The following is a 22,658-nucleotide window of genomic DNA, read 5'->3' as shown; positions in this document are numbered from 1 at the left end:
TTTTTCCCCCACAGATGTCTTAAAAAGTCTATGTCCCCTAGAAGCTTGTAAGCTGTGGTTTGAAACTACAGATTTAGAGAACTGATAAATATTAGTGCTGTTATTTACCTAGTAGCTTTAGTCTTCAAAAAACAAACCAAGAATGCACAAAAATACCAGAAGACAACTATAACATTTGAGCAAATGTCTGCATGTGATGGGGAGCTCAGAAAACTGGAGAAAATAAAAAGGGAAAACTTGGGAAAAATTAATATATACCTATTTATACGTATTATGGTGTAGAGTATAACGATGAAATACATTTTGATAATGTTGTTTACCAGTAATAGGTCAAACAGCTCTAACTTTGCCATTTTTATGAAAGCATTTGGCTAACATTCAAAAGAACACATCCATAGACTAATGAGGGTAAAATGCTGGCTCAAAGGAGACAGAAGCAAACGGTCTGTCAGTATAATATTTGCAAACTGTTGAAATCAATAATAAATTCAACCTAACCAAATGCAGTGCATACAAACAGAAATTAAAAGGCTGTGGCAATTGGCAAATACATAAACGATGTTTCAGGCCACAGGGCATGCTTTCTCACATACGTTAGCACGTTAAATAGGCTGGCAAGACATTCTCTCTGCTTGAGACACCAGGGAACTAACCATATGCATTTCCGAAGACAAAAAGAACAATTAAGACAATGCTTAAAGCGCAAACAATTAGATATTTATGTAAAAAAGAACTATCTATAGAACATCCAAGTCATCAAAAATGTCCAAGTCATAAAATTTACTTCTACAACTAGAGAATATAATGCTCTTTCTACCCAGTTTTCCACTGTTGACATATATAGAGCAGCTACCCCAGAGCAAACCAATAAGTAAAAAAGCCCACATACACCACATTGCCAATACACAGCCATACTCATTCTAGGCTTTTTTTTTTTCCCCTTCACTTGGGAGCAGCAAATCATGTTTATTTCTATGGCCAACATCTCCCATGACAGATGAAGCACGGCACCGTGCACTGCCAGGTTTCTGCCTTTAAGCACAGCCCAGCTGATGCCACCCCAGCCAGCAGCAGGATTGAGAGCTCAGCAAGGCTTTGCTGTGATGGCCTGGGTCAGCTGGCTGTGATCCATCTCAGGCTGCACAGAGCCACGCTGCTGAGACTGGTAGCAGCACGGGTTACAGAAGGCACTGCTTCTGTTACTGAGCAGATGCAAAAGATGCAGGGTGCTCTACTGCCAAGGGTGAAGCCTGGCTTGGGGTCCTCCCAGAGGGTATGATGCAGGTAACGCTTAGGCAAAGGTGTGCATCAGCTGCTGGGCTGTGTTGAGGGCTTCTGTTTTAACAGGTCACGGTCAGCAGAAGAGCTTTGAGACTACACACGATATGGATGGACAACAACAAGAGCATCCTGCCAATGCTCACAAGGTGCTCGATGGGCGGCTGCTGCTAGGGTTTGAGACCTTTTAATGTAGGCTGGCCTGAAAAAACTACGGGCGCTTGTCTGAGAAAAGCCACAGGCTCTAATCACTGACCTAAGTTGGACATTTTCCAAAATACGTACTTAGAACCTCAAGCTGCTAAGTTTCACACTTTCTACTGCAAAATACTACACCTCTGAAAATGCTGAGATAAGTCAAGAGAGCTTTTGCACATTTTAAAGAAACTGGGCTCCAAATCTGGACTTCATGTTTGTCAGCCACACGAACTTCAAAGAACACCGTGAGGACTCAGGTAATAATGGTATTCAAAACAGATAATAGAAGTTATACTATATGAAAAAGACTACTTAATTAGGCTACAAGAGGAGGAAGGGACACTGCATTGCCTATTTCATTACCAGAATACTGACTTTCAGTGTAAAAGCTAAAAATCACGCGCACCATTACTCAGGCACTTTAAAAAAGACTGAAACACACTGACTTAACCAGTCAAGAATCTGTACTGTCATCATGTAAGGCTTGATCCTAGAAGTCTTCTGCATGTTGCCGAGGAAGTTTTTACAGTTTCAGACCATATCTATAACTGGATTTGTTGCATGTTCAGAACACAAATGTATGATCAACGTGGCCCTTGCTAGCACTACCCACACACTGAGGAGCTGACAGAGAAAAATTGTGAAACATTAAAAGCCTCCAGTGAAATGAAATCTCTTAAACACCACTGGAAACTCCAATAGTCTTTAAGCAGATGAGGAAAAAAAGAATGGAAAAAAAAAGTTTAAAAGCTGTTAAAAAAAAAGGTTGGAAAAACGCAACCGAGGTTTGTTCCACAGCAACCTAATACACTAAATTCAACTCTGTTAGCCAAGAACATAATTTACAGATTAACAAATTAACGCAATCATTACTTCTAACCCTGAACTCTTCAACAAAAGAGAAAACTTTTTTCATAATTTCCTTTTGATACTTCGCTATCCTAATTTATTTATAATTTGATGGAAAGTAAGATTGTACTATAGTAAGCAGAACTTGACATTCACACTTTTTAATAAACTAGATGTAAAATAAATTGTCAATGTATTTTGATCTTTGAAATTTCTAAGAAAACATGAATAGAAACTTCATAGTAGTTCTGTAGGATGTCAGGCAGATAAATCATCACATTCCACTGAAATTATCTAACTGCAGAAAGGAGTGCCCTATCAATCGTCTTGTAAAGATATTAAGTAACATTTTTCTTTTAACACATACATATCCCAATTTACCAAAAAAAATCAAGGAATAAAGTTGTAGTTCCAAACAACCCCATGGTGATCTGAAGATAGTAGTAAGCAACTACAAAAATATGTATTTTAAAATATGTGCAGAAGACATGCTACTTTTATAATATGAGAAATTAATTTCATGCTATATGACATACAGCAGGTGTATAGATATATGTACATACACACCCACTAATAAGCACAACACAGCTTATCTACAAATCCACCATTCACTGAGTATGATCAAACTGACAGTGTACAATGGCATTAAACACATTGACATCAGAGAACACTGAACCCGTCCAGGTGTCAAAAGGTTTTTTTTTTGTTTGTTTGTTTGTTTTTTTGTTTTTTTTAAATCCAGAATATATGCTGCTGGTAATGTCATAGACACCATGACGAATATACTTCTTACTCTAAGCAAAATTTAAATGAAAAAAAAATTATATACACATCAGTGATCACATATGCATACATACACATAAAGCGTTAAAAAACAAAGAAAAAACGGACACAAAAAGCCAGTGCTGTAACCACAAAATAACGTTGACATATTAGAAAATACCCACATAGTTTATATGCTACCATCATAATAGTGAAGAAATGTACTGGAATAAGTGCTCTGAAGATGTGTCATCCTAGCCAAGAAAAAAAATACAGTTCAAAACATTCCTAAAAATTTTTTGTTGGCTGCTTGACAGTCTGCAAGTTAAAACCAGTGGAGCCTGGCTTTTGAGGCAACCTCCTCCCACTCTTCCTCCTCTTCCTTGTAAACTGCCCGTCATGGCCTAAACTGCATTCTATTTTTTACCTAACCTCTACCCAGCACCACCAGACTACGTAGCAGATACATGACAGTGGTCCCCCAGACAAGCTGGCTTGATTCATCAGCAGTGAAAGTAATCATTACGTGAACGTTTCAGTCCATGCATTATACAGAGCTCACAATCACTGTTTTCTTCTTCTCCAGTATTGTATTTAGGGCCATCTTTTTCAGCTCGCCTTATGTTTTTTTCTAAGCACATAAAATCCTGTGAGAATGAAGCTGGATGAATTTTTATGATACACTGTCATGCTCTGCTTTCAAATTAATTGGCTCATTTAAATTAACTGGTTATTTAAGACACTTACTGATACAAGCAGAAGCATCAGAGCCTAGGGTTTGCTTTTTTTTTTTTTTGTAATATAAAAACAGATTCCCACAAATTCTTAATGAATTATATAATAACAGCAGTACAAAATAGAAAGTACTAATGAAAATGGAATTAAAGAGACCTTCAGTACCTTTCACACAGAATGACAAAGTCTGTGTCCTGTGAACACCATGCCACATTATTAAAAATTCACCTGCTCCTGTTCTTTTCTTTCATTTCTGAGAACTGGATGGATGGGAAAGAAGATACGCTCCTCATTAGAATAATTCTCATGCCTGCCTTTTATCTATGCCTTCCAGCTTACATTATTTTAAGAGTAAAAATAAAAGAAGTAAACTATATTAACTACACAGAACTATACAAGCTTTTTTAAATGACTGAAAAAGGCAACAAAATTAAATCCAAAAAGTAAAAAACAGCAAAGTTAAACCAAAAGGAAAGAGAGTTGTGTACATATAATTGGCAATACCTTCTGAAAAATCAAAGGGATTTGGTGTGCTTCAATCAAGTCTACAATCACATTGCTTTCCTAGACGTCTAATTCCTACACGCGTGTAAAGGGGTACAAGAAGAGTTAAGTTTGTTTTGTAACTGTAAAAAGCACCAGATAGATATATCCTTGGAAACTAATCCCCACAATATGAATAGGCACCGCCTGTGCTAGGATTCTCTGTCCTACCCTGTCAGCAAAGCTCAGCCCTATCTGCGAGGAATGCTAGGAAAGAGGGGAGTTCTGCCTCCATCTCTGCTGAGATCTGGGTTTGCATTTTACTTCTAGGAGTGACCAAAAACCAAACAGTGGACTAAAATAAGATTAAAATAATATTAAAATAACCAAGGAGGAAGAAATGAAGAGGTGATGACTGTGATGGCACCCCAGCCGCAGCCTCCCCGCCGGCCCTGGTCCATGGGTGCAGGAGCACAGCGGCCGTGCCCGAGCTGGCCGCCTTCCAGCGAGCAGGTCGAGCACAGCACAGCACAGCACAGCACACCGCCGCTGTGCCTCACCTCCACCTTCCCCACGGGCCTGACGGCCAGCCTGGCCCCGTCCCACACTCATCTCACTGCCTCTGCACCGCCCCAGGTGCTGCTGCTGGGCCTTGATATCCCTGCATATCCCAGTGAAGGGCCCGAGAGCATAACCATTGCACCGCAGCACGTTTCTTCAGCCTCGGGACGGTTCCTTTTTTCTCTAAATCTGGGGGTTTTTGACTACCTTAAGGCTGTGTGTATGTAAGCACGTGCACGCAGAGAGGACAATTAGTTAGTTCATGTTAAACGATTAGTATTTGTGAAACCCGTTAACAATCCCAGCTGAGACCGCGTGCTAACACAAGTCTGAACCCTAATGGGTCTCTGGACGCACTCGTGCCCTGCCAGCAGCGACCGGGCTGGAGACAACAAGCAACCTGTAGCTGCTGAACAACACCGAAGCTATCAGATGGCCGTAACAATTCGTAAGCGCAAGTTACCAACATACATGGATTTGCAAAAGCTCAGTTTTTGACTTAACATCTACCAACCATGCAGTGTGAAGGTCAGTTCTTTTGGAAGAACTTCTTCCCAGTGATTTTGCTGTCAGCTACTGGACTGTGGTCAAATCAGCACAGGCTCATCAGCAGACACTTCTAAGCATGAAAAACACACTAGCAGCCCTATCCACGTAAATCATAACAGTGCCACAGCACCCTTTCACTAGCGCTCCTATAGCACGTGATTCTTCTGCTCGGACACATAAATCGTATGTAGTTGGCTTCGCTCTTGAGCTGAGGAGCACACCTTGCAGCCTGGGTTCAGTGGTAAGGGATTAACGAGGAGCCAACGGTGCTGCACAGCAAAATGCCCCAGAAACCAAAGTTGCACGCCCAGTGTAGTTTGCTGCCTTCAAAAAGAAGCACAACAAATGCATTATTCCGCAGAACGACAAAGGGAATCTATCCACCAAAAGAAAATCCTCTTTGTTTTCCCAAAGACAATGTCAAAGGATATTTTCCAAGTATTTTAATGCCTAAGGGAAAAAAAAGTTGCTTCTTTGCTGTATCAATAATTTATTGTAGGTATGGAAAAGTTGTGTTACAGTAGGAAAGAAATAAAGTCGCATTTGATGTTACCACATCTTTCCACCTAAGAAAATTACGGTTTCATATGATAGGACACATTCTGAACCCACAACATAACAGCAAGTTGAATGGTAACCAAGAATTAGGGGATCAAATGAGATTTAGGTCAAGTAAATGCAGCCGTGTTTTGAATGGCAGCAGACTGACGTATAGACCAACTGCTACGTATCAGCAGAGAATATTGCTTTTTAAAAAGCCTCGTTTCACCCTCCAATGGCAGTCAATAAAACTCAGCACTTAATTAGACAAAGGTATCATGATAAGCATACGTACATAATTACTGTGCATTATTAGCGCTGCTCGTTTGCTCAGAAGCAGCCACAAGCCTTATCACCTCAGGATCAAGAGGCGCAGCTCTGTCCACGTGCTCAGCGGGCTGCGTAACTTCTCGTAACCAGTGACTAAGGCTCAACACCCAAGCCAAACTGTATCCACGCAACGCGCTTATTAAGAATTGAAATAATTGCTTCTTCACACTACGGTACTACTGGCATGATTTTACACTGCGTGGCTACCATAGGGTTTGGGGCATAAAGTTCTACTCTGCACAAATTAATGAATCTCCGCACACTCTCCGATTTCAATAGGACAAGCAGACACATATTGATCGCCTGTATGACAAACAGAGAAGGTCAAGAAATGGGGTTAAACCCTGTGATGGCCCTTTTACTGCATAAAGTTCACAAAATGATAAAAATGGAAGCCAAACCACCAGCTGTGCCTAAGACCAAGCCTCTCTTCCTACCGCAGCCATGGTGGTAACCAAACATAAAAACGGGTTTGGTGGCTGGGAGCTGGACAGGGCGTTAATGAGGCCTCACACGGGCTGCGCACATAACCATACGCTCTTTTCTCCTTAAGCAACAAATGAAGAAATCCGTCACTTCCTGCTGGAGCGCAACGCTTGAAGTCATCGATACCACTTCAACAAAATACAAACACGCACAAGAACGGTGATGCAAAATGCCTGTGCCCCTTAACAGGCAAAAAGTCATATAACCATAGTTCAACGTGCTTTCAGTCAAGCTTGCAGAATGTATTTTATGTATTTCCATGTAATTAACAAATATTAGTAGCCGTAATTTATTATTCTCTGTGTAGGATAAGATGCCTATACGAGAAAACAGGTAAGAAAGGATAGCCTTTTCTTATGAAATCAAACATCCTTTTCTGATTCCACCTAGTTTTCACCCAGTCCTAACTTGGAAAGGCTTCTTGTGTTGTTTTCCAAACAAAACACCATTCTTATCCAAAATTCCACGGTATTGACGGTCAGACTGCCACAGAAGAAAACAAATATATATTGAATATCTTATTCATTCATTTAAGATATATATAAGATATACCAAAGAAAAAAATAACCTAAAACCTGTTTCTCACCTTTGGACGTTGGTTGCAGTATTGTTAAAATGACCGATTTCTTGTTTAAGGAAGGCTGCTATTCCTGTGTGGAGCTGCAGTTCCAATGGTTTTGTTTAATTTCAACCAACTTGTCCAAGTAGGCCATTTGGTAGAAACCTATAAATGGCACCCAGGGGGTCTGGGCTCTTGCTTTAAAGAGGTCAGCTATTTCCTCCTAACTAAAAATAGGCAAGAGGAGGGAGGGAAAGAGGGAATGGAGTTTAATTTAGCAGCTGAAAAGGAGTTTACAAAATTACTTCCATCTTGCCTCATAATGAAGATTATGAAAAAGAATCTGCCCTCAAGAGTTACAAAACCTTGCTGTTTTTACAGGCAGGCTGGTGCATATAACATGAACTAATACCACGAACCCAAGGAGTAGCAGTGAAGGGACGGCAGGGTCAGGCCTGCGCGTTGCAAAGGTGAGAAGTGGCCACAGCCCGGCTGCATGGAGCAATCTGATCCTTTACCTCCACATGGCACCTCCCGGTGCGAACAACTCTCCTCTCTCCTTCCAGACGAGGTCCTAGGCTGTTGTCCAGCAGATCGGGCACCACGATCAGCTGCTGCTCCCTGGAGCCAGTTTTTTCCACCATTTACCTTCCCGGTTTTCTGTCTCTCTCACTTACTCCGATTACAACCTTTCCAGGATAACAACTGTCATCTAGGATATTCCCAACACGGCCCTGATTTGAATGGGGGCCCCTTGGCACTACTAAAATATAAACAACATCAGTTCAGGACAAACTACAGCACGAATTCTAGCACTGAACTTTAAAAGCTGTCAACAGAAAACAGCAAGAGCACACCGAAGCACGCCAGCTATAGCCCTGGGACAGGTTTCCCAGCCTGATCTCCGAGATGAACCCAATTCAGACCACCACCAAGTCCTGAGCGCATCTCATGACGGGCTTGTATCACCTACCAAGAAGCAACAGCCCATCCGCACTTGAGGACGTTCTCATCGATACCTTCCGTGCTCAAGGACAGAGGCCTTCAGTAGCTGCTGCTACCGGAGGGTCTCACTCAGCTGAGGAGCTCTCCCAGGGGGCTGGCACACTGCATTTACCAAGCGGCCAACAGGTCCACCTCCAGCCGTGCTGCCATGGGAATGGGAAAAGCCTATCCGCAAAGAAACGGGAGGGCACAAACTGGGAAAACTGGCAGAGCAGAAGCCTTATGATTTTAAGTGCAGACACAATCCCATCTCTAGCAATAATTTAAATTACTTTTGCTCTTTGATACTCTTCCTGTTGAGCACAGGGGATACTTGCCACCCGCTGAATAGAACAAGGGGCGCAATTCGCTGGCCGTAACAGCGAGCAGTGCACGCAGCTCATTGCCTGTGCTGTGACAGGCATCGGACACTGAAGTTGTCTTACTTCATCGAGAGCAGGAGGGCAGAGGATGTATTCAGGTACAACTTATTTGCGGAGGGAAGGAGGGAGCATCCTATGAGACTCTCGGACAGTTGTGTAGTTGGCAGCGCTCACATGCGCACAAAGTTCTTAACCCCCTTTCCTTCCAAAAAGGATGCTGAAGGGTGAAAAACCAACCATGGCTGCTCGCTAGGTCACTGAAGGTGTTAAACAGAGACAAGGAACAGCAGTTTGCTCAAATCTCTAACGTTTTACTGTTGTCGCATGCAGCCCAAGAAAGGTTTAATGTACTTTTAAGGTGATAGCATCCTCCCCCTCTAGCACTCTTTTTTTCCCCTCCCACCCCCTCCCCAAACCCTCTGTGGGAGAGCTTCCCTTTCCTACTACTACAACCGTCATTGAGGCGTTGCAATTATGATCTGTAATTGTTAAAAACGTAAACAAACACCACCAAAACACACCAAGACAACCCCACTCTGTTGCCAACCGTATCAGCTATCTCAGAAGGAAGGTATTTACTTCAAACCCTGCCGGGTGTCCCTGTGTCGGATGGCACACTACCTGCAGGGCAGGAAAGGCCTGAGCCCAGCACGTGCAGTCAGACGGTGAGCAAGGTGTGTTATGTTAAATCTGGTACTTGCCACACGGGCAAGCTGTTAAAGGATTGCTAAGGAAGAAAGATGCAACACACTGGTCACCAGCAAAGTCCTTGTATTCATTACCTACAGTCAGAGTCCCCTCCAGCACAACATACTTTCACACTACCAGCCTAAAACATCAGACCCGAAATTTTAACCTGGCACTCCATTTTACTCCGACCATCCCTGACAGGGCGCTCTTTCCACCGAGCTCCCTGCAGCATTACCCGGGGACGTGTCCCTGCTCCTACAACACGCAACGAGGCGCACCAGGACGGCCGCTCGCCCTCCCCACACCCCTCTCTGAGCCTCGCACGGCCGGACCCTCGTGGCGCAGCGCAGGAGGCACGCTGCGACGGCGGCGGCGACGCGAGGGCAGCCGGACGCCCACTTGGAGAAATTAATAACCGAGCCCAACTTTTAGGGTGTGGCTTTGTTGTTGTTGTGTGTTTGGTGGTTTTTTTTTTTTTTTTTTTCCCTCCCTCCCCTCCCAGCGCCGGGCAGGATGCCTCCTGGGGAGCCAGGTCAGGGGTCACCGCCCGTGCACCGCGCTCCCCGCACGCTCACCCCCGCAGCACCGAGGCTGTCCCGGGGGGTGTGGTGGAGGGGGCACAGGGCGGAGAGGTGCCCCCAGCCGCAGCTCCGGCCGCGCTGCCCCTGCTCCCTGCTCCCTGCTCCCTGCTCCCCGCTCCCCGCTCCCCGTCCCCTCCGCACTTGGCAGGCGTGCAACAGGTCCGTGCCCCCCCCGGCCTCCCCGCACCGCTGCCGGGGGGAGCCCGGGGCCGGGTGTGCGTGTGTGTATGTGAGTATAATGTGTGTGTGTGTGCGTGTGTGTGTGTGAGAGCGGCGGGTTTTTACCTACTTGGAAGTAAACTTGGCGGTGCCGGAGCCGGGCTGCGCTCGCTGCCTGCCGCCGCTCCGCGCCCTGGCGATGAATGGGCTCCCCTCCCCCAGCGGCCGGCAGCGGCAGCCTCGCGTTTTTCCTCCCTCTCGGCGCTTCGCCCGCCTGCCCCCAGCCGGGACGGGACGGGACGGGACGGGGAAGGGGGGGGGGGGGGCAGAGCACACGGCCGGGGCCGGTGTCTGGGCGGCGGGGAGACGGTGGGGGGGTAGGGGGGGATATGGGGGGGGGGTGTGGGGTTGGGGGCAGGCTGAGGCGCAGCGCAGCCCCCGGCTGGCAGGAGGCAGCCCCCGCACGTTTTGCCGCAATAAAAGCCAGGAGTAAATAAAAATAAATAAAAATAATAATAATAATGGAAATAACGAAGCGAGGAGCGCGCCCGAAACTTGGCTGAGGGCTGCGGGGGGGGGGGGGGGGCGCGGAGCCGCCGCACGGGCGAGGGGCGCGGCGGGGCCCCGGGAGAGGAGGAGGAGGAGGAGGAGGAGGAGGAGGAGGAAGGGGATGGGGATGGGGATGGGGGGTGCAGCCGTCCCCTCCCCGAGCCGGGGCGCCGCGGGCAGGGACTCACCTGGCGCTGCGGGCAGGGGCCGGGCGGCGGCTGCCCTCACTTGCCGCGCATGGTGCAGCTCGCGGGTCCCGGCCGGGCTGCCGGCAGCCTGCTGCCCCCCCCCCTTCCTCCACCACCACCACCACCACCACCGCCGCCGCCTCCTCCTCCTCCTCCTCCCCCCCGGCGCACACGGCCGGCACACGAGGGAGCCCCGGCGGGCGGGCGGGCAGGGGGGCGAGGAAACTTTGGGGGCGGAATGGCGGCCGGGGAGGGGGGGGGTGAGGGGGGCAGGGGGCAGCGGGCAGGCACCGCCTGTGGCCGTGTGCCCCCGCCGGCAGCCCCCCCACCAGAAATAGATAAATTTAAATTGAATCGAACCGAATCGAAGGGAATTGGAGTTAAACGGGCTGCCCCCTCCCCCACCCCGCTCCCCTCCCTCCCTCACACACACACACACAGACCGGCCGCCCGTTAACCGCCAACCGCCCGCCGGCGGCCGTTAGCGGCGGGCCTCCGCGTACACCCCCCCCATATATATATATATATCTCTATATATGTACATATAAGGTGTGTGCATACATCTATTTCTGCCTAAATTCATTTATTGATGTCTCTATTTTATTTATTTATGCGCACGCAGCGGGGGCTGGGGCACGGCCCGCCCGCTGCCCCCCCCACCCCCTCCCCTCCCCTCCCCTCCCGTCCCGTCCCCTCCCCTCCCCCCGCCGGCTCCTTTCCGCCGGGCGGGTCACGTGGGCTCCCTTCGGCCTGCCCGGCCACCCCGCGCCGAGACCCAACAACACGCTGACGTCACCGCCCTACCGCCCGGCGCCGAGTAGCTGCGCACGCCAAATGGGCCCTGAGGGCCGCGGGGGTGCCCCTGGGCCCCTCGGTGCCGTAACGCGGCGGCCACAGGCAGGGGCTGCGCCCCACGGGAAATGTCCCGGGCTATCAGCGATTAAAGGCAGGGCTGGGCTGGGCTGTGCTGGGCCGCCGGTGCCTCCTGCTGTGTGTTTGACTCTTTCTGTCTTTGCCCCCACCCCGTGGTTTTCCATCCCCTGACTGCACAAATGGCACCAAGTCCCCTTCAGTGAGCCAGACATTTAGAAATAAACAAGCGCTTCCACTCGTATGTAGGCATTGGTAATAAAAATCCCCTCACAAAAGTGACAGAAATACAGATCAGTTATTTGCTCCTGTTATGAACTGTAAAAAAAAAAAATAAAATAAAAATGAACTCATGATATTTTTAGGAGAATTGGTATAAAAACGTCTGATATGACAGCGAAAACTGACCTGGAGCTTCACCTTGGGTAGACTGTTTGGGTACAGCTGCGACACGTAACTCCTGTGTTGTAATCCACGGATATTCTCTAAACTGAGAGGTGGCACGTCAGGCACCGGGCCTGTAACACTTATGAGAGCTTTCTTGTTATGAGTTGTCCCGTCAGACAGCCTGTGTTGGGCAACCAAAGACTCTTAGCACATTAATAACAACAACAACAACAACAATAATTTAGCACATCAGCAGTGGCAAGCTTTGATTCCTATTTTGTGAGCACCTTTGCAGTACAGTGTCTGATATCTTTCAGATAAACACTCTGGAGTTTATCTGAAAAATGAACTCCTAAACTCCTAACGAGTCGGTCATGTGAGCAACTGCTCCGCAGCATCAAAGGGTTTCTCATTGAGCTGTTTGTTCACACCGAGAGTTTCAATTTTAAAAGGAAACTCTGATTGACTAAGATATTTTCAGGAATTGAGACCGTCGTTGGTATTTTTTTCCTCACATATTACTTAATTGTTATCTTTGGACCAGACTGAAAGCTTTTGCTTAATTGACGAGCACTTACGCAAGCAGGCCTCTTGAGTGGAACAACATTATTTGTGAGGCCAAATGCTCTCGGACATGAGCAAAAGTGTTCTGTAATCCTTACATTTCTCCAGTCTGAAGAGGAAAGGAAACCAAAGAGCAAAGTGGGAGACCTAAAGTCTGAAAAGTCTGAAAGTTTGGGGAAGTCAAAAGTGTAAAAATGTTGTTTTGATTCTTCAGAGAAAGCATGGTCCCATCCTTTCTTCCCACCCTTTTTCTGACCATAGTTTGCTTCATGTGGCTTATAACACCTGCACTTTCTTCTGGTACTTTTTCATCCACCTTTTTGAGATGTGGAGATGTAAATTTTTTGGACAGGAATTAGATGTAGCCTGATAGGAATCTAGTCATTTCTGACAGCAATTCTGATGCTATTGCTCTGCCACAGTCTCAAACTGCGATGCACTATTCATAGTCCCTTGCCCGTGCCATCATATGATCAGTGTGCACCTTCCACTGCTCAGGCGTGCTGCATGTTGTTTAAGTGCTAAGCCAAGTGTATTTTTTCTTCCATATAGAAGATGATAAGAACATATTCAGTGACTCTTCCAAGGCACAATTGCTAAATAGGTTAGGGAAACGTTCTTCCTTAGTGCATGGGGCATATTGTTTAGTATGTGGGACATATATAATTGTTATTACTTAAGGTGAAATAAATCAGAAACTTTGATGCAAGTACTCTGCGCTTCTCTGATCTATTTAGTGGGCTGACACGATGGGCTGAGCTAGCTATATGGGTCCCTTAGGATCCTCAGATGGAACAGATATTTTTTATGTTGCTCTAATTTACTCTCAGAGACATCTTGGCCTCCTGCCAGTCTGGGGCAGACAGAACAGAGAGGTGATCGTCTCTTCCCTTGCCCTCCCTCATCCATGCAGTGTTGCATGTCCCCAGCTGTGCCGAATTAATGTGTGGGAGGTGGGACAGCTTATGATTTCAAGCCTTTTTTCTTCCCATGAAAGGTTTTTAGAAGAGAAAGCAGTTCTAAGCAGGAGCTGGCTGCAGAGAGTGAAAAACTGCAAGAATTATCAGGATCAGGTCTCCCGCAGGGAAGCCAGCCTTACGCAGAGGTGGCGTTAGGGCTGTGAGGGATGCTAGCCAGGCGCCATCCCCCTGAGCTGTTCGGGTACTCTGCAGGCCCGTTCGTCCCTCCAGGTGCACCTCCTGGCCCCACACACTGCCTGAGAGAGCATTGTCAGCCACAGCGCCTTGGGCATGCTCCTGAGGTGCCTCGGCTGTTCTCATTTCACCCAGAGGAAAACAAGTTCCCCTGCTCTGAAACTGCTCTGCTGTGTGTGCCCAAGTAAACCAAGTGGGGGGCAGTCAGGAGATGAATCTCAGAAGTGTGCTCCTGAGTCAAACTAAAACTCTTCTAGATGAAGTCAGCGACGGTTCCCTGTTTCTGTTGACATTAGATGTTATAATATTTTACACTTTTAAAGGTTCCTCTTAATCCAGTGGGATTACTCAGGATATGAAGCATGATTCACTGTTGTGAAATGTAAGATGCATGGATCACTTCCCTTGCCAAATGCAAAATTCAGGGTTCAAGAAGTCTAAAATGTGTTTTTTATGTATTTATTTTTTTTTTCTATACAATCTCTATAGCTACTTAAGCATGCAAGGTGTGCTGCATCATTTCTAGATGCAAACTGCTGCTTTTAGGGACAATGAATAGAGAGGTGGAGGATCCTGAGGAAACTGATGCAAGTGATGCTCATGCTGGAAGAAAACTAACTGAATGGGAGCGCCTCGTGTGCTGCCACAGCCAAAAGAGCTGCTGTGCTTGGTCATTGGGTACCCAATAACAAGGGAAATGCAAGGAGGGAGAGCAGGGTTATGCTGTCTCTGGGTTTGGCACCGGTGTGACTGCTACTAAAGTCATCCCATTCGACTATCTGCACTGCAAGAAAGGTGATGATAATTGGAGAGACTACAGACAAGAGCACTGATAATGACTAAAGGACTGGAAAATGGCTTATTTCTTAAAGATAGCAATCTGTTTAACTTATCAGTGAAGTAACTTTGCCATCTAGAAGGACCAGCATGTGGAAAAATTGCTGAGAGGACTCTTCAATCTATCCCACCGATGTAGGGAGAATCTGGAGCTGTAAGTTAAAGACAAAGCAGCAAACGACGTTTCTGAAGGTAAAGTTAACCAATGAAACAACTGGTGTGCATCCTCTTTAACTGGGATCTTAACTCAAGCGCAGCTGCTGAGTTTCAAAAGGCACTGAGGAGACCTATGGCCCGTATTATGCTCAGAGTAAACTATGGCAAAGGCATTTTCTACCCTTAAAATCTTCAAACACAGACTTCCGAGAAGTGGAATTTCTGGTTGGCTGACTGTTTGACCTTCAGTGTATTTAACACAAATTTCCATTAAAGCTCCATATCCGACAACAGAGAATTTTATTCTGCCTTCTGAATTTGCACACACAGTATTTCTACAGGTCCTTGAAAAGTGGCTGTCTTTATATTTTTAATACACATAGCTTTGTATAAAGCAAACTTTTTTTTTTTTTTTTTTTCCTGAGGCATTTTCTTTCCAAAAAAAAAAAAAGTCTTCTCAAGGACTTTTGAACCAAGAAAGGACATCTAAAGAAAAATATAATATCAAAACCCTTCTCTCTAGCAGTAAACCACACTACTCCAAGGCTAATGAGTCAGACCTGCTTTTCAGTCTTAATTTTCATATGATTGTAGCTGACTTCATACAGTTACAGCCTCTTTTCACAGGACCCAGTGCTCTATACAGGCATGAATAAAAATGCATGAGAGGGAGAAAGAAAATCAGCTAATTTTTGTGATTAAATTTAAAATACAGTCTAGTAAATGTGTTAAAGACAGCATTACTGTCTTTGAAATGCAGTATTAGTGACTATTTAAAAATTCAAAACATGCTTCCTAATTTCATGCTCTGTCCAGCTGTATTTAAAAACTGGGTATTTAAATGCAGATGTTCAGGTACCAAGTCTATTTCCAGTCTCTGTTTGTCTCTGAGTTCCCTAGTGCTGACTTGTTCTCACTGATTTCAGCATCTCTTTTAATGTTGGTGTTAGAAACAACAGTTAGGAAAGACAGCAGAATGAGGTAGTTCCTGTATGCCCCTTAGACATCCTCCTTGAATATCTGCCTGATGTGGCTAAGTTTAACTACACATTTTGAGACTTCCAAAATCAGACGTGACAGCTTTGGCTTCGAACTGTAGCTTCCTCTGCATTATGTCATGCTAAATTTGTGACTGGCAATATTTTCACAAGCTTCAGTTGCTTATGATTCCTCTGTTGGCTTGGGTAGGGTACTTTTTTTTTTTTTTTTTTCTTGATGAGGAGGGGAAATGTTAAGAAGACAAAACAGGCTACATTGTTTTGTATCTTCTGTACCAAGTTCTCTTATCAGTTTACTATTGTCAAGACGTTAAACTTTTCATTTCAATTAAATAAACATTTTGTAATGAAGGATACAAGTGAGTCCACTTGAAATATTTTGGACCACTTACATAAAATTCTTCTTTATAAAATTATTTCTATACTTATCATTAGAATAGAATTAGCTCTTCAGCCTTTTTTTTTCTCTTTCTTTTAGATGGCAGTAACCATCTAATTGTAACTTAAATAAATATCTCTCAGTCTTTCAACCATGAAAGACTGAAGAAACATAACTGAGATATGCAAGGTAAGCCCAGAATTTTCATAAAAATACCAAAAGTGGAACTGAAAGTACATTTGAGTATATAGTGATTAAACTTGCTGTGTTTTTGTCATTGTTTTTCTTTAAGAAAAACTTTGAATTGAAAATAGCTGTTGTATACATTATCAGAAATAAAATGCTTCTGAAAGAAAGGTTAGATGGAAAATCAAAAACTAATGAATATTTTTTCTCCTTGTTTTACTGTAACATTAATCGCAGTTTTCTCCATTCTTACATGTTAAAAGAAATTAAGTTTAGACCTCTATAATAAGAACAGAGACAGTGTCTTTACATCCTTACTGTGGTATATCTGTGCCTTCAGTCACTTGTTTACCCACTGGAACTTGAAGGGGCCAGGTGCTGAAATCACGCTAGGTAAAAATACTTACAACAATACGCAATGCAAAGACTGTTTGTAACAAAGGGATGCTGTGACGTTAGAAACATATCAAATAAAATGGCATCTAATTTCAGCACTAAGTGTTCGTAGAATTGGCTTCAAGATGAGGGTAGGAGTATATTATCGTTCAAGCTGATTGCTCTGAAACTCTCAAGACAGAGAAGAGGCTGTTTTTTTTTTAGGTCTCAGTTCTGCAAGACTCTCAGTTTTACAAATCCCATCCCTCAAGCTGAACTTGGACTTAGCTGTGAGTAAGAGCAGCTGCAAGATTTTCAGATATCCTGCAATTTCAGTAACAGTCTACATTTGCACTCATCGATGTTTATATTTATGGTTGTATTAGTAATGAGTAGCCCAGCTAGAAAGATTTATCTGCAAGCTACAACCATGCAAACATGTGCAACTGGAGTGTGGTCACTAAACAGACTATAATTACTTTTTATTTCTTCCCTTAGCCCAGTGCCTCGAGAATCTAAACAGCTTGCCTTCCGTAAGGATGGGCGGCAGTGGAAGCTTCCTGGTTGCTTGCAAAAACACAGATTGTCTGAATCTTCCTGGTAGGGTGTATGCCTACTTTGCTTACTAGCTTATTTTACAGATCTAAAAATTGCTGTAAAACAGCAAAGTAATTATCAGATTTACCAATGAAAATAGAGCCATGAAATAACTTACCTTTTCCGTATTATTTGAGCATTCACAACCAGAAATTACTATTTATGTGTATGTATTGTCAACGAACATAATATGCATCCGGGCTTCATTTAAAAGCACACACCTTGGATCTAACGCATTAGCCTTTACTTTCACAGAGTCCAGCTGAAATCAGTGGGACCGATGTGCCAACAGCCCTTTAATGCATCCTCATAGTTCAAAAAGAAAGGCTTTGCTGAATCTTGCTATTGCATAGCAAGATTCCTATTGTTTAGCTATATACTCAGACCCTTATTTACATCCACCTGTTTACAGCCATGTACTCTTTACTTTTAAGTAGTAATCAAGGCTCAAAGCTTGGAATTAATCTGTGTTCAATCCCAGATCTATCTGTACCCAGGAACAGATGAACAAACATTTCTGAAGCTTTTCCCTCATTTTTAAGGTAGCAAATCAATTTTGTGTTATAGTCTTTTTCTTTCTTTTTCTTTCTTTCTTTCTTTCTTTCTTTCTTTCTTTCTTTCTTTCTTTCTTTCTTTCTTTCTTTCTTTCTCTCTTTCTCTCTTTCTCTCTTTCTCTCTCTCTTTCTCTCTCTCTTTCTCTCTCTCTTTCTCTCTCTCTTTCTTTCTCTCTCTCTTTCTCTCTTTCTCTCTTTCTTTCTCTCTTTCTTTCTCTCTCTCTCTCTCTCTCTTTCTTCTTCTCAGAAGATGGTGTAGTGACAGAATTGCAGAAAAGCAATTTCCCCTTTTTCTTTCTAAAACAAAGTTCACACTGTCATCAGCTGACTTTATTTAAAGGCCAAAAAAAAAAAAAAAAAAAAAAAAGAGCTTGAAATATAGCTAGACACTCCAGCCTGTATGTTTGTAGAGCTGATCATACCATTTTGTTGCCGAACACAGCAAAGAGCACATGTGGAGTTGTGCGCATAAACATTTGCCTTGCAGAAAGGAGTGTTTCCACCAGGATGCTCTCAAGGAGGATTAAATAGCGGCATGAACCCTCCAGCTTGGTGGATGTGCTGGAGTGAATCAGAAAGGGCAAGTTTCCTGAAGGCCTGGGTCACCAGCGTGGAAAGCTGTGCCACAGCACGCGTGCCCCTCTGTCGGTCGGCACGAGGTCCCTGCAGGTGCCTGCTCTCTGTGCACCTGGGAACAGCAACTGCAAACCCGAGTGGGTGCCTGCCAGCACACAACGTCCTTCTCATGCGAAGTAATGCCCTCCTCATCCTGCAAAGGTAAGCTGAGGCAAAGGTGAATGACGGGCTTGCGTACATGAGGATGATTACAGATTTAGTTTCATTTTTAGATGGCATTTTATGTGAAAACTCTGCTGTGTAGAGGTAGTTGCAGTGGTATGCCTTCCCGTCAACGAGAGAGCAAAATAACCTGTGTTTGGGTAAGGAACAAAGATTTATGGTATATATTAAAATTCACATTCCTAATGAATGTAATTAAACCAAAGTGTTTTTTTGTTTTGTTTTGTTTTGGTTTGTTTTTTTCCTAACTTGCTTCAATCTGAAGTGACTGCTCAGAGGCAGCAAAGAGAACAGATACCCAAATAACACTCCAGACCCTCTTCTCCAGCTACAGGAGTACACCCCTCCATTTTCCTCTGCATCAGAAATGCCCCAAAATGAAGGGAGGACATCCAGACATCACACAGTACAGCAGAGCTCCATTAAAGCCAATGCACTTCTTCCCATTTACAGTAGTCAAAGGGTTCACCCCTAATTTCTTTCTGCAGAAAAATGTCCAAAGCAGATTTCAGATATTTATTGCAAAGCGGTGGATAGGTAGCAGGTTAATGTACTGCCTAGAGATGCTCCCATGAATGACCAGGAGAGAAAAGGTCACCTCGCAGGTGTTGCCTAATTTGCTATTTCCTCTCTAAATTGACTTTTGCACTTGTTTTTTGCAGCGAACATAGGTACCTCATGGCACGACTGTATTATTCCTAAAATGGGTTGCTAATGCTTGAGATATACTGTTAACAAAAAGAGTAGTCAGGTAAAATGCTTGTAATTATCACTAAAATTAGTACCTTTTAAGGAGTGTGTTTACATGACCCATCAACAGATCAGTTAAGTACTTTCAGTACATTTTATTTGTATCTGGCAGAACAATTTCCTTGCTGAAGTACACCGATGAGTGGGAGAGACTGCAGTTAACAAAGTAAATTAGAAAGAACATGTTTGGGGAGTTTGGATTCACCCCCCCCCCCCCCCCGTACTTTGTGTAAGGTTTGAAAAGAAAAGCAAGTTTCAATCCCAAATTCCAAAATGCCTCACTTGCTGTACCCTAACTGCCCTTGTCTTTTAAAGCACGAGCCTCTACAGGTCTGAAACAGTGGCAGCTTAAACCAGAAAAGCAATGTAAAGTCCAGTGGGTTCCACATTTTCACTACAGACTTTCCTGCAGTTTATGAAGATTTTGGGGTGGAGTGCTGGCTTTTTTACAATTCACGGTAAAATGACCCTAGGCTTCATAACAGCGCACATTTAATCTCAAAATTTATTTTTTAAAAATAAAAATAGCACATTAGGGAATGTATGAGATTTCATTCTACCAAAAAAGCAATTAAACGAAGAAAATAGTTTAATAAATGGAATTACCAAAGTAAAATTAGACATGCATGAGCGTACATTGTAAGAAATGAGCTTTTTTTTTTTTTTTTCTTTTTCCTAAAATGTCTGCACACAAAGTTACCATTAAAGTAAAATGTGACATGTGGGCAAATCTTGTCAATAAGGTGTTTTAAAGTATTTCCATTTGTATTTCCATTTTTGTTTACATTTACGAATTTAGGGTTTAATTTTTTTTCCCGTCTCATTAGGAATCCGTCAGCTCAGTCAAGCCAAAAACTCTCATTTCCTTTGTAAGAAGGACGTATAGTTACTGAATAATTTATACTGTAGTCATAAGATGATTCATAGGAGCTGGTGCCTTGTACCCCCCGAATCTGAATGCTTTCTGCATTAATAATGCATTCACCCTCCCCATCCCCAGCACAGGCCGGAGCAAGGCCCTGCCCTGGGGCTGGAGTGAGCCCCAGCAGCAGCAGCCAGAGGGGTATGAGGGTTTTGGGCAGGGACTGGGGCAGATGACCCCCTGACCCCCTTTCATCCCAGCTTTTGGGCGGCCCTGTCACTCTGCATTCACACACCAGCTCTGCCGGAGCAAGGGAGGTGGGGCAAAAGCAGCGCCTCTGCCAAAACCAGGATATCCTCAGAGGCCTCATTTCTGAGATTCTTACGTGATGGCAAAGTATTTGTTTTACCTCGCCCTAAGAGTCTGCTAAAAGGCAAAACCATCCTAGGGAAAGGCAGGAGTTCAACACTTCCAACAACAATAAGAAAAGGAGAATGTTTGTTTAGAAATTTGAGCATGATTTTAATGGCCTAGTATTAATCAGGCAGGTTTGAAAATGACGGTCAAATTATAAATAGAGCCGAGAAGCACCGCGTACAAAAATACACTTGTATTTGTATTATAAATTTTATATAAATAGAAAAGAAAAAAAGCCCTGAAATGTTTCAGGCTTGAATTCCAGCCGCTCTGTTAATGTGAAGCCTGTTCTTTTGCCTGGTATTTTTCATTCCTGTGTCTGTGAAACTTGGGCTGGGAACGGCCACCTCTCTCATGCTGCCGACTCCTCACCCGTAGCTGTTGGTGTGCTCTGTGCAAGAGAGACCGGGGCCAGACTCAGCAGTCCTAACTGCAGCCTGCCCCTTCCCAGGCTAAAATCTAGCGCAGGATCGTGAACAGGTGGGTCCCTGCTGAGATGTTTGGGTTCAGCATGGCCGCAGCTGCCTGTCCGAATATAGCGTCTGGTTAAACTTCCGAGGCGTCCCTTCCCAGCCTGTGCTTGCAGGTGTGCAGCAGCAGCTCGGATCTGCCGCCAGTCTGGCACGGTGTGAGCTCTGTTGTTTACTTGTCACTTCCTAGCCATTTTCCAGCTTGTCTTCTTCCTCATTTTCCCCTCTTGCTGCTAATATTCTACTTTCTGCTCCTGTGTTCTTCCTACGGGGCCTTGACGTTTGCATATTTATTCCCTAAATTGTAGCGGCATGTTCCCATTAAAAATAAAGGACCTCATCGCACTGGTCGTGATGCTGAAGTCGCTTAGAGTTGGATTGTTCTGTAGCTGCTGGCAGCAGCACTGCCACGTCAGTGTCCATGCTGGGCTCTCAGGGATGTGGCTGGTGCTGGTCTTCCTATAGAAGGAAAACCTTCTACACAGTGGGTCACAATGACACGTAGCATCTTTTCCCTGTGCTTTGCCTCCTTCCAGCCATTTCAAAGAATGAGGCTGTAGATTCAGTCGCTCCTTGCCCTTCCTATCGCTATCCTAACCCTTTCCTGACTTACTTTTCTCGCGGCGGGGGCATCAGCTCCACTTTTCCTACACACGCCAACAGATGGATTCAAGATGTGGGCTGGCCTTGCAGAAAGAGATTTTGCATTTTTTACTTTCCCCAAACCTGAATAAGCAATTGTCACAATCCAAGCTATTGTGCTAAATTAAAAAAAAGAGGGTTATAAAATGGGAGAATGTGTATGGGTGGCAAGACTGGGCACTACATAAATGTTGTGCAGAGCAAGAATATGCTTATTAAATAGGCAACAGAGAATTAGAGGAAACTATTTCAGTTTACATTCAAGTATATTATGGGACTGTTTATAGGGCCCAAAAGAACTTCCCGAGCATTAACACATGTAGCCTGAGAAGCAGAGGTGGTAGAATCTCTATAAAGGTGAACAGACATGTAAAACCAGAATAACTTGTTAGCGTTTGTGTTGTTGCTGCCTGGAGGCCATGGCAGCTATTTCACCCACCTTTCAGAAACTCATTCAGCATTTTTTTCTATGGGGAGGATTAAAAGGCAGCATTTTTTTTTTTTAAGGTCAGGGAAAAATGTCGCTGATAGATCAAGCTAATCTTATCCTATTCTTTTGGAATAATGAAGGACACATGTGAGAACCCTACAGAAAACAGTACTGTTACTAATAATGGATTATGAAAGAAGGAGGGGAAGGTTAAGTTTATGGTCTTTTTCCTTCTCTTTAATTATAAAGATCAGATGATGTATATATCTCTGAAAAGTAAGAGAGGGAAGTTTCCCATTTGTGTTGTGGTAGAAATTTATCTCAGATCACCCTTTTCTGGGCAATTCCTTGCAGTCTCCAGGCAAAGA

The 22,658-nt window shown here is 44.3% G+C and overlaps 1 protein-coding gene across 8 annotated transcripts in view; it reads right to left on the bottom strand.

Moving 5' to 3' along the window:
* Positions 1 to 10,973, bottom strand: part of TBL1X (transducin beta like 1 X-linked) — a 200,184-nt gene extending 189,211 nt beyond the window's left edge. For 4 of the 8 annotated variants that reach the window (XM_082768456.1, XM_082768462.1, XM_082768460.1 and 1 more), the window contains exon 1: positions 10,865 to 10,961. The gene's annotated coding sequence lies outside the window, so the exon portion shown is untranslated. Of the gene's footprint in view, positions 1 to 10,257; positions 10,489 to 10,864 lie in introns of those variants that run through there. The other 4 variants (XM_082768457.1, XM_082768459.1, XM_082768461.1 and 1 more) reach the window with 3 other exon arrangements.
* Between the last annotated feature and the right edge of the window lie 11,685 nt (positions 10,974 to 22,658).

This window comes from Aythya marila, assembly GCF_965140915.1.
Source record: "Aythya marila genome assembly, chromosome: 1".
Taxonomy (NCBI): Eukaryota; Metazoa; Chordata; class Aves; order Anseriformes; family Anatidae; genus Aythya; species Aythya marila.
The sequence above is the reverse complement of the archived record's forward strand: the minus strand, read 5'-3'. Positions and strand labels throughout refer to the sequence as shown.